Genomic DNA, 10,143 nt, shown 5'->3' with positions numbered 1-10,143 from the left:
ATGGCTACTTCCAATAATATTCTAAACCTCCTCCCATTTATCTTCATCATCCTTTCCATCTTCACATCCAAAGCCATGTCAGAATCCGACCAATGTGAGACAGAAACGAGCAATCATTGCGATGATAAAGAAAAAGCTTTGTCTCTAAAGATCATAGCCATAGTCTCAATTTTAGTAACAAGCATGATAAGTGTAGGAGCTCCTCTTTTTACACGTTCAATTCCTGCTCTAAATCCAGAAAGAAACCTCTTTGTGATCGTTAAAACATTTGCAGCAGGAATTATACTTGCCACTGGGTTTATGCATGTTCTGCTTGATTCTTTCGACATTTTATCGTTGAGCTGCTTGAAGGAAAATCCACGGCATAAGTTTCCATTTACTGGTTTTGTGGCTATGTTGTCTGCTATAATAACACTAATGGTGGATTCTATGGCCAGTAATATTTATAGCAAGAAATGCAGTAGTGTTGGCGTAGACCCAGCAGAGAGTGACGCTGTTCACGGAGATCGAGATATGGGTGCTGTAGCGAGCGTAGGGCATTTTCATGGTTTCTTTCATGAATCTAAAGCTGAAGCTGGTGGACAGCAATTGCTTCGTTACCGAGTTATTGCCGGGGTAATTAGATTTTTGTGACTTCTTTTTCTTAATTATTCATATTTTTTAATTGATTTGATTTTAATCAACTCAAATTTCAGCTCGATACCTTAAAATTCTATATAAATTCTAATATAATAATAATAATAATAATAATAATAATTATTATTATTATTATTATTATTATTATTATTATTATTATTATTATTATTTAATGGCATAATACTAGTGATTTCAATGAATTAAGAATTTCTCATATTTTTTTAACTTGATATTTAATTGAAACTTAAACTTGAAATCTCAAAGTCTTTGAAGATGACTCTGACTAAAACTCATTGGTTGAATTTTTCATATTTAAGTGAAAATGATTTATTATATTTATATAATTTCAATGTAGTCAACATAGTTAATTCAGTTGGTGAGGATATTAGTTCCCTTCTTTTTCAATATGATTAATATATATTTTTAATAAATCTTTTTATTTATTTTAATTTTTAAAATAGCTTTTTTTCTAATTTTATTGGTTTTTAAACTTTTTATGATATCATTATTGATTCAGTTACTAATTAACAAGCACAATGCTTTTCTGATTGAAGCTAAAATATCCAGCTTCAAAAATGAGGCCTTAGCAATTCGATCTAAATTTAAGAGACTTGCCATACAAAGAGTATAAACCGATGACATACTTGCTAGAGAGATCTTGGTGAAAATCGTCCAACACTCAAGTCAGAGAGAAATTAATTTTGTGTTAATAGGATAGCAATATTAAAGAATATCATAATGATGAGAGAGAACCCTTTCTCTTCTTACCTTACCTTTTTCATAGGAAAAGTAATGGGATATATTCTAAGGATATAAGAGATATATTCTATAAATAGTGATAGATTATTAGGTGTTCTTAGTATACCTGTATCATCTCTCAAAATTATGTGAAACCTACTCTCCATATTATAAGGAGAGTAAAAGAGCAAGGCAAGTGAATCTCACTTGCTTTTCATTACTGGTCATGTAAAAGATATATATACAAAGTATAGTTACAATAAAGATAGGAGTCTTATCTATATACACTGTGCAATTACAATAAAGATAGGAGTCTTATCATCTTATAAGCTTATCAATATATCTAGTTTGTTATGGTAGATTACATGGGATACGATACCCTTATCATGCCCCCTCAATTCGAACCGTTTGAGGATCAAATTGTAAGCTTGTCACGAAGTTGAACATGTCTTATGCGAGAAAAGGGTTTAGTGAGTAAATCAGCAATTTGATCTCTTAAGGAGATAAACCGAACATGTAACTCTTTCTTTGCCACTTTATCATGAAAAAAATGAAAGTCAACTTTGATCTGTTTGGTGCGTGCATGAAACATTGAATTTGCAGATAAATAAGTAGCACCAATATTATCACACCAAAGATTAGGGACAATTGTCGGTAAATAAGAAATCTCATGTAGCAAGGAGTGCAACCAAGTGGCTTCAGTACTAGCAACTCCAATGGCCCTGTATTCAGCTTCAGTTGATGATTTAGCCACTGTCTTTTGTTTCTTTGTGCTCCATGACACCAAATTACGTCCCATGTAAATGGCATAGCTAGATGTGGATTTCCTGTCATCCAGGTTACTTGCCCAATCCGCATCCGTGTAGATATTGATGGCATTATTTTTAGACTTGGAGAGATAAAGACCATAATCTGCTGTAAGTTAAAGATAACATAGAATACGTTTGACTGCACACCAATGATCCTTCATTGGATCATGAATATATTGAGATACTTTGTGAACAGAGAAACAAATATCCGGTCTAGTAAACTATAAATATTGTAAAGAACCAACAACACTTCTAAACAAGGCAGCATCTTTGGCTTTTTCCCCCTTGGCAACAGTGAGTTTAATGTTGAGACACGATGGTGTTGTAATCCCTTCGCGGTCATGCATGTTAGTCTTATGTAACAAGTCAACTATATATTTCTTTTGAGTTAACAAGAGACCATTTTGCATGAAAGTTGCTTCCAAACCAAGAAAGTAGTCTAACTGTCTAAGATATTTAAGCATGAAGTGGCATTGTAGTTGATGAATAGTTGAAGCAAGAAACTTTAAATCACTCCTAGTTAATAAAATATCATCAACATATACTAAAATGAAGGCATGAATAGAACCTTGTTTATAGATAAACAATGAGGAATTAGCACAAGATGGTGTAAAGTGTACTTGAACTAATGCATCTAGTAGCTTTTGGTACCATTGTCTAGGTGCTTGATGTAAACCATAGAGGAACCTCTTAAGACGACACACATGGTTGGGTTTTCCTTGTCCAAAAAACCAAGCGGTTGCTCCATAAAAACTGAGTCATGTAGATCCCCATGAAGAAAAGCATTTGATACATCGAGTTGCTTAATCGGCTAGTCATAAGAAATGGCAATAGACAAAATGACTCTTAAAGTGACTGGTTTAATGATCAGAAAAAAGGTGGCAGTGAAATTAATACCAAGTCTTTGATGAAAACCTTTTCCTACAAGGCGTGCTTTATAGCAATCTACACTTCCATCGGGTTTCTGCTTGATTCGAAAAACCCATTTACACCCAATGACATTCGGAGTAAGGGATCGAGGAACCAATTCCCATATTCCGATTTAAAAAAGTGTAGTAAATTCATTATTCATGGTGTCTCACCAGTGTTTCTGAGGAGTAGCCTTGGAATAACATATGGGAACAACTAAACTGTCTTATACTGCTAAGAAGGTCCGTCGTTTCAGATGGCCAGTTTTTGCACGTGTTGCATGGGATGAATATTTTGGCTACTTGTTGAAATGAGGTTATCGTTATTATTGGATGAAGAAGGCGGTGATTGGGATTAGCACGAGGATGAGTCAACAACAATTGGCAAGCCATTTTGGGTTGACGGTGATAGGAGGTGGCTACGTCGAGTAATAAGGGTTGGGGATGAGGAAATTGGGTTGAGAGGTGAAGTGGTGTTGGGTGATAAGGAAGAAGGTGGTGGAGTGGAGGTTGGGTGAGGTGTTGTTGATAAACTGGGCGGTGAAGATGGGATAGATAGACGAGGGACATTAATAGATTGGTGTTGCTTGTTTAATTGGGATGGTGTAGTGGTGTTAGAAACGTGTTGCTTATTGGATTGGATAAGGACAGGAGGAGAAGTCAGAGTGGTTAAGGTGTTTGGTGATTGACTAGGTGTTGAAGTCATGTGATGACAATGAGAAACATACATGGAAGGGATAGGTGGCAAGCCAAAAAGACTTGGTTGGGATGGATTTGACAAGTGAACATGATTAGTGTCAGGAGAAATATTGGGAGGTGGTAGTGGAGCAGGGACCTATGGCATTGTAGATGTAGAATTTGGCTCAACTTCATGTGACTGTGATTTAAAAGGAAACATCTGCTCAAAAAAAATAACATGGCGTGAAATATAAATTTTACCAGTGAAAGAATCCAAGCAATAATATCCCTTATGCAATTTACTATAACCTAAAAATATACATGGTGTGGAACGAGGAGCTAATTTATTTTTCGCATAAGGAGTGAGCCAAGGATAACAAAGTGATCCAAAAACACGTAATTAGTATGTAACACTCCTTACCCATCTACAGTATAGCCAAGCAAGGTATGCTACATTCGGTGCCGGAGCACCCTATCCTGTCTTGTCGTGTACAATATTAGTTCAATTATATTATCTTACGTGTAGAAATTTTTTTTTATTTCCATTTTATTTTTATGGGGACCAAGACAGAGTCCCCTCTGTTCTATTAGTGCATGGTGGGTTTCATGTTACCTATTAAAACAATTCATATCCTTTACATCTATTCATTCATCATATTATTCCTCACGCTCATATCAATTTTCAAGAAAATAAAATACTTTATTTCATTCAAATAAAGTCAAGTATAATATTTACAATTCATATACAATTCAAAATTATTTACATTATTTAATTATATACAATACCAAAATGCAAAATCTAATATGTACATGAGCCCTACCAAAACAACTGATGAGGTGATAACACACACTATAGCAGATCTGGTCCAAGTCCTGTCTAAGCACTACTGTTGCTGCTATTCTCCAGTACCTACGCGTGGTAAGAACCAACGCGCTAAGCATATTGCTTAGTGGTGCATAAATTGAAATAAGAATATCGAAATAATTAAAATAATTATCCTGCGTATAACATTATAAAGAAATATACAATTATATGAATTTACGGTCTTTTAGAAGCAATTAAGTTAATCGGGATCTTTTTAGTCATGAATTGTAACACCCCTATTTGTATAGCCTGGTATATTTTACTGTTCCGGTGACCAGAGTCGGTCCAGATAATTAAGGAGATTAGAACCACATCTAAGACAACTAGATAAGCTATAAACACAAATAATTAGTAATTGTCAATTAGTTAAGTATAAATAAGAAAAATAGAATATAAGAAGTTAAACGAGCCAAGAGTCACAGCGATGGGTGACCTTCTCGGGAAGGACTATGAAGTCATTTTAAACTCAAATTTCGAACCGTAAAATGTGACGCTGCGGTCCTTAGGACCCTTATGAACACAGTGGAAAAGAGAAAATCACGAAAAAGAACTGTTAAACCAGTCAAATAATTAGGTCAGGGGGCCGGAAGAAATATTGAATTATTTGCAAACTGGGTTGAACCGGCGAGGGGCAATTTGGTCAATTGACCCTGAGAGCTAACTCCTAATCTAACTGTCAAATAAAATCAGAGAAAAGACAATTTCAGAGTCGGGAATTAAATTAAAGAACTAATAGAAAAATAAATAAAAAAAAAGGAAAATGAAAAAGTGAAGGGAGATGACATCATGCATGACATCATGCATGATGCCATAAATATTATGATTAATATATTTAATTAATTAGATATTTTGGTCTTCCATAAGACATAAAAAAGAAAAGAAAAGAAAAAAAAAAACAAAAACAAAAACACTTATCTTCTTCAAGTGGACGTCCACCACTCTCTCTCTCCCTCTCCATTTCTAAACTCCATTAAAGCTTGAGTTCAAGCTTTTAAATCCCTACTAAATCCCAATTTCTTCCATAATTATTCTATAAAAACTTGTTTTAGTCACTTGAAAAGAAGAGTGATCACCAAAGAAAGAAGAAAAAAAGAAGGAAATTAGAGAATTCAAATCCAAGTGGAGGTAAGCACCCTAATTTGAAAATTTGAGATTTATTAGTTGTGTTTGTAGCTTAAAGTAACTTAGAAACTAATGAAATGAAATAAAAACATTTTTGGAGGACTAAACTGAAATTTCAGCCAGCATGATGGGAAGAGTGATTTGCATGGTTTGATGGATTTGGATGGATATATGAACCTCAATTAGTTGAGTAATTATGGTTAAAGACTTTAAATTAACTAAATGTAAAAATTTAGTGTGGTTAGGGTTTGGACAATTAGGGTTTAGAGATAAAAATGTGAAATTTTGGTAAATGATGTCTTTGACCTAATTTGAAGTGAGAAATGGTCAATGGTGACCAAATGAAGTGTGTTGGAAGTGTTGGAGTTGAGATCAAATTCGGATTGAGTGTGGTCATGCTGCCAAGGTCCCTTTGAGGGACCAAAAATGAAAATTTACAATTCCAATTGGTATGAGACCAATTGGGAATGAAAATAGACACTAAATGACACAATTTTCATTTAGGAAGCATGCCCAAAAAGTGACCAAAACCTAGTGAATAAATTGACCAAATCCGAAAAATCTCAGTCTGCCCTGTACAAAATGACTAAATGAACAGTGTTTGTTCATTTAGCCATAACTTGAGCTAGGCAGGTCTAAATGACCTGAACTTTTACCAGTGGATAGTTGAGATATAGACCTAAAACTTTCATTAAGAACACAAACCCAAATTATGTCATTAACCAAGTCATTTGGCCATCCAAATTTGGTGACCTAAAACTGCCAGAACCAAAATTTGCCCAGAAAATCTGGGTTAAGTCCAATCCGGCAGCCATGGTTCAAATGGCTATAACTTGAGCTACAAAACTCCAATTGGAGTGATTCAAAAAGGATAATACACTTAAGACAATAAGGAACATTTTCTATGAAGAAAGTTTTGCCAAATTCTAGCAGTAAAGTGACCAATGGAACAGTGCAACTTAGGACACCAAAACTAAAAATTTGCAATTTTGCCTAAAAGACTTATAATTTGAGTAAACAACCAAAACCAACAAATTTAGTGACCAAAATGTGGTATGTGGGTAAAGTTGGAATTTCCATACCTATTAAGCCTTAGAAAGTCAACAAATTGACTTGAATAGTGTAGTGAATAGTGACCCCAAAACACAAAAATTAAAGAATGCCCAGTTTAGCACATTAGAGCTAGGTAAAAGTGAAGTTAAATTTATTTTTGGATTTGTGTTAAGTTATGGTACTGCAACACTGTAAAATTGTGTGTTTCAGTTGAAAAGAACACCGGGAAAGAACCCGAGGGATCGAGTCAAGGCCAAGAGGCGACTCGTATAAGGTTTGTGCACAACTAACTCTTTTGTTATATTTTTATTTCTAAATCGATTTGAACAAGTTATTTTATGGTTTATAAATTTTGATGTGTTGAGAATTATAGTTTGTTGAATGAAATTGTATAAATGAAATATAAATTTTTTTATGCATTTAAGGATTTATTGCATTGTTTTGAGAATTGTAAATTTTAAGTTTGATGTGTTGCCAACCTTGAGCATGAATTTATGATGATTAAATATGTTGATGATTTGTAAATACTTTGTAAATAGAAATTGTTTTGAATATGATTTGAAACCACAGTTGACATGACAAAATTTGTTGTGAATTCTCATTAGCTTGTCTAGTAAGATATCTCCTCCACTAGATGGGGCAAGTTACTTCCTCTCTGGCTTGCCAGTTGGGGAAGAATTTGAATGAGTACTCATATATACTAGCTAGTCTTTGTTTCTCCCTTTTAGCCTCGGTTATTGGGAGAATATGAAATGTCGTGGTGTACAACATGGCATCTATTTGAATTTTGGGTCATGGGATCAACTGTGTGAATTGTTGGCAACGCCCTTTAAATTATGCATAATTTGATAAATTGTGATTGAAATAAAAAATTTGTTAGTGATTCAAAATATTTTTGTATTGTTTCGAAAATTAAAAGAAATGTAAATAAATAGTTACTATTTGATTAAAATGTTATTCAAAGGAATAATTTACATGAATGAAAATAATAATTTTTGAATGTCATGGATTTTGAAGAATTTAGAAATTTTAAATTTTTATTCATTATGAATTGTTAAGAATAATTTGTATTAAGTTTTAATTTATTAGTTTGTGCACCACAGAGTTTACCACTCAGCGATAGCTTTGTATGCTGTCGCAGGTGAAAGGAATAATAAAGCAGCTGAGCAAGATTTCTGAAAAGACATAGTGAGACTATCTTCGGGTATATCATAGGCATACCCTTGTACATTAGCTTTTGATGTAATTCTGTAATTATATGTATGAAATTTCCTTTGAGCAGTTGTACCAACTCTTTTGTAATATATATATTTAGATTGTAATCAAATACAAATTATTGTAATATTATCTTGAGATTTTATGTATTTATAAAGTTTGCACTACTAAATTTTTAATACTAATACTCCCATGAATGTAAATATTCCTTTTGTTATCTTAATGAGATATTTCAAAGTTTGATTTAATTTAAACTGTGTATTGAATTACTTGTGTTGGTTTGTGAAATGAGGATGGTTTGAATTTTGAGACTTGAGAAATTGGTTGAGATTGATTGTGAAATTTGAAGAAGTTGTTGAGGAAAATATTGGGAGTGTCTTTATTTTCAGGTTTTGAAGAATTGTTTTCTTAAAATACAGACGGCACTCCACCGAAATTTTTGTAAAAATTACGGAGATTTTTAAATATCTAAAAATTTGATTTATGTTTGGACTTTAAATAAAGGTTTTTAATATCTGAGAAAATTTTATCCACCAATTTAAAAATGAACGAAAATTGTTTCAAAATCCCTTGTAGTATATTTAATGGGCTACCCGTAGGCGAAGTACGGTAATTCATTAGGTGTACTACGGGAGCATGTTACATCTTACGAGGAGTAGGGTGTGACATGTTTTAGTGGTATCAGAGCAAAGGTTTTAAAATAAATTTTGAACTGTGAATTTGAAATATTTTTTAATAAGTACAACTGCTCGAATGTTTGATACATATAGTACATTTACATCATAAATATGAACTAACGGGGAGAAATCTCCTTGTGTTGGTTGTACAGAAAAAAAAATCCTGTGAATAGATATGGACAAGGGGGATAAAATGGTAGAGTAGTCTGATACAGTTAACGTACAAGGAGAGGCCCCAGTTTCGTAGAGCGTTGGAAGTCCAACTGCACTAGTCCCTCCTATACAAATTACTGCACAAACGGCCCAGCAGATGGCCATGTTCTTTCAACAAATGGCTGATACTCTGTCAGCCTAGGCCCAAGTGCAAACCCAACGCCCTCAAGAGCAGCATGAAAAAGAGAAAAGTGGGAAACCCATCGGTTAAAGTTCGAGTAGTAATTTGGGAAAGAGAAAAGATTTTGAGGGACCCCGAGCTCCTAAGTATGACAGAAGTAGATCTTCAGGGCGGAAGCAATCAAGAACCATTCATCAAAGAACCAGAAGTTCCTACCCTACCCGTCTCTATAACGTTTGTGGAAAATTTCATGGGGGTATTTTCCATAGGGTCACTGGAGCCTGCTTCAATTGTGGTGGAATTGGACATTTAGCCCGAGATTGTACTAGTGCACATCGATTTATGCCACATACTACACCAAAGGAATTAGTTCAAGATTCTGATTTTAGAAGCTCATTAATAGTTAATAGGGGCGGAGGTAGAAGTAGAGACAATACTTCGGGTAATCCTCGCACAATGGACCAACCCGAGCAGAGGAATGCATTAGAAAGAGGAAACGCCATGCATTGAGGGGAAGAAGCAGAGACTTCAGATGTAGTTGCCAATATGTTTTTAACTTGTGAAAGGAATAATTATGTACTATTTGATTCCGGCTCTACTTGTTTATATGCTAATGCTAAAATTATATGTTCTATTGCTATTCTCTTGCATGGAGATAAATTTTAGTGTGTTAGTAATTAGACTTTTAGGATAAGAATTACAACAATAAGCGTGATTGGGATTACTTTTGGAAAAGTTTCTAGTGAGAGACATCTCCTAGACTACGATAAATTATAAAGCTAATTAGTAAGCCTAATTAGGTAAGGCAAGAGGACCAAAAAGTAAGTTTTAGCAATATATCTGCCCTAGATGGAAATAAAGGTATTATTATTGATAGATGTCAGTAAGTACCATAATCAAAATAAGTTTAAGATATTAGTGGATTTGAAAGAAATAAAACATAGGGAAGTTTGATCTATTAGGATGTATCGTAGTAACTATGCAATATTCTTGATGTTTGTACTGTAAGCTATAGATTACAGTACTGACTTGAGATTTATTGTGTAGAGCTACGTACTACCCAATAGTACATAAGGATAAGAATAGTTGTAAATGACTTTCGCTCTGA

General features: G+C 33.9%; 1 pseudogene; it reads left to right on the top strand.

The window, feature by feature from the left end:
• LOC110632086 (fe(2+) transport protein 1-like) overlaps positions 1 to 10,143 on the top strand; it is a 79,450-nt pseudogene continuing 69,307 nt past the window's right edge.

The sequence above is a fragment of the Hevea brasiliensis genome, chromosome 11 (assembly GCF_030052815.1).
Source record: "Hevea brasiliensis isolate MT/VB/25A 57/8 chromosome 11, ASM3005281v1, whole genome shotgun sequence".
NCBI classification, from domain to species: Eukaryota; Viridiplantae; Streptophyta; class Magnoliopsida; order Malpighiales; family Euphorbiaceae; genus Hevea; species Hevea brasiliensis.
Note: the sequence above shows the minus strand (reverse complement) of the source record. Positions and strands in the feature narration are given on the sequence as shown.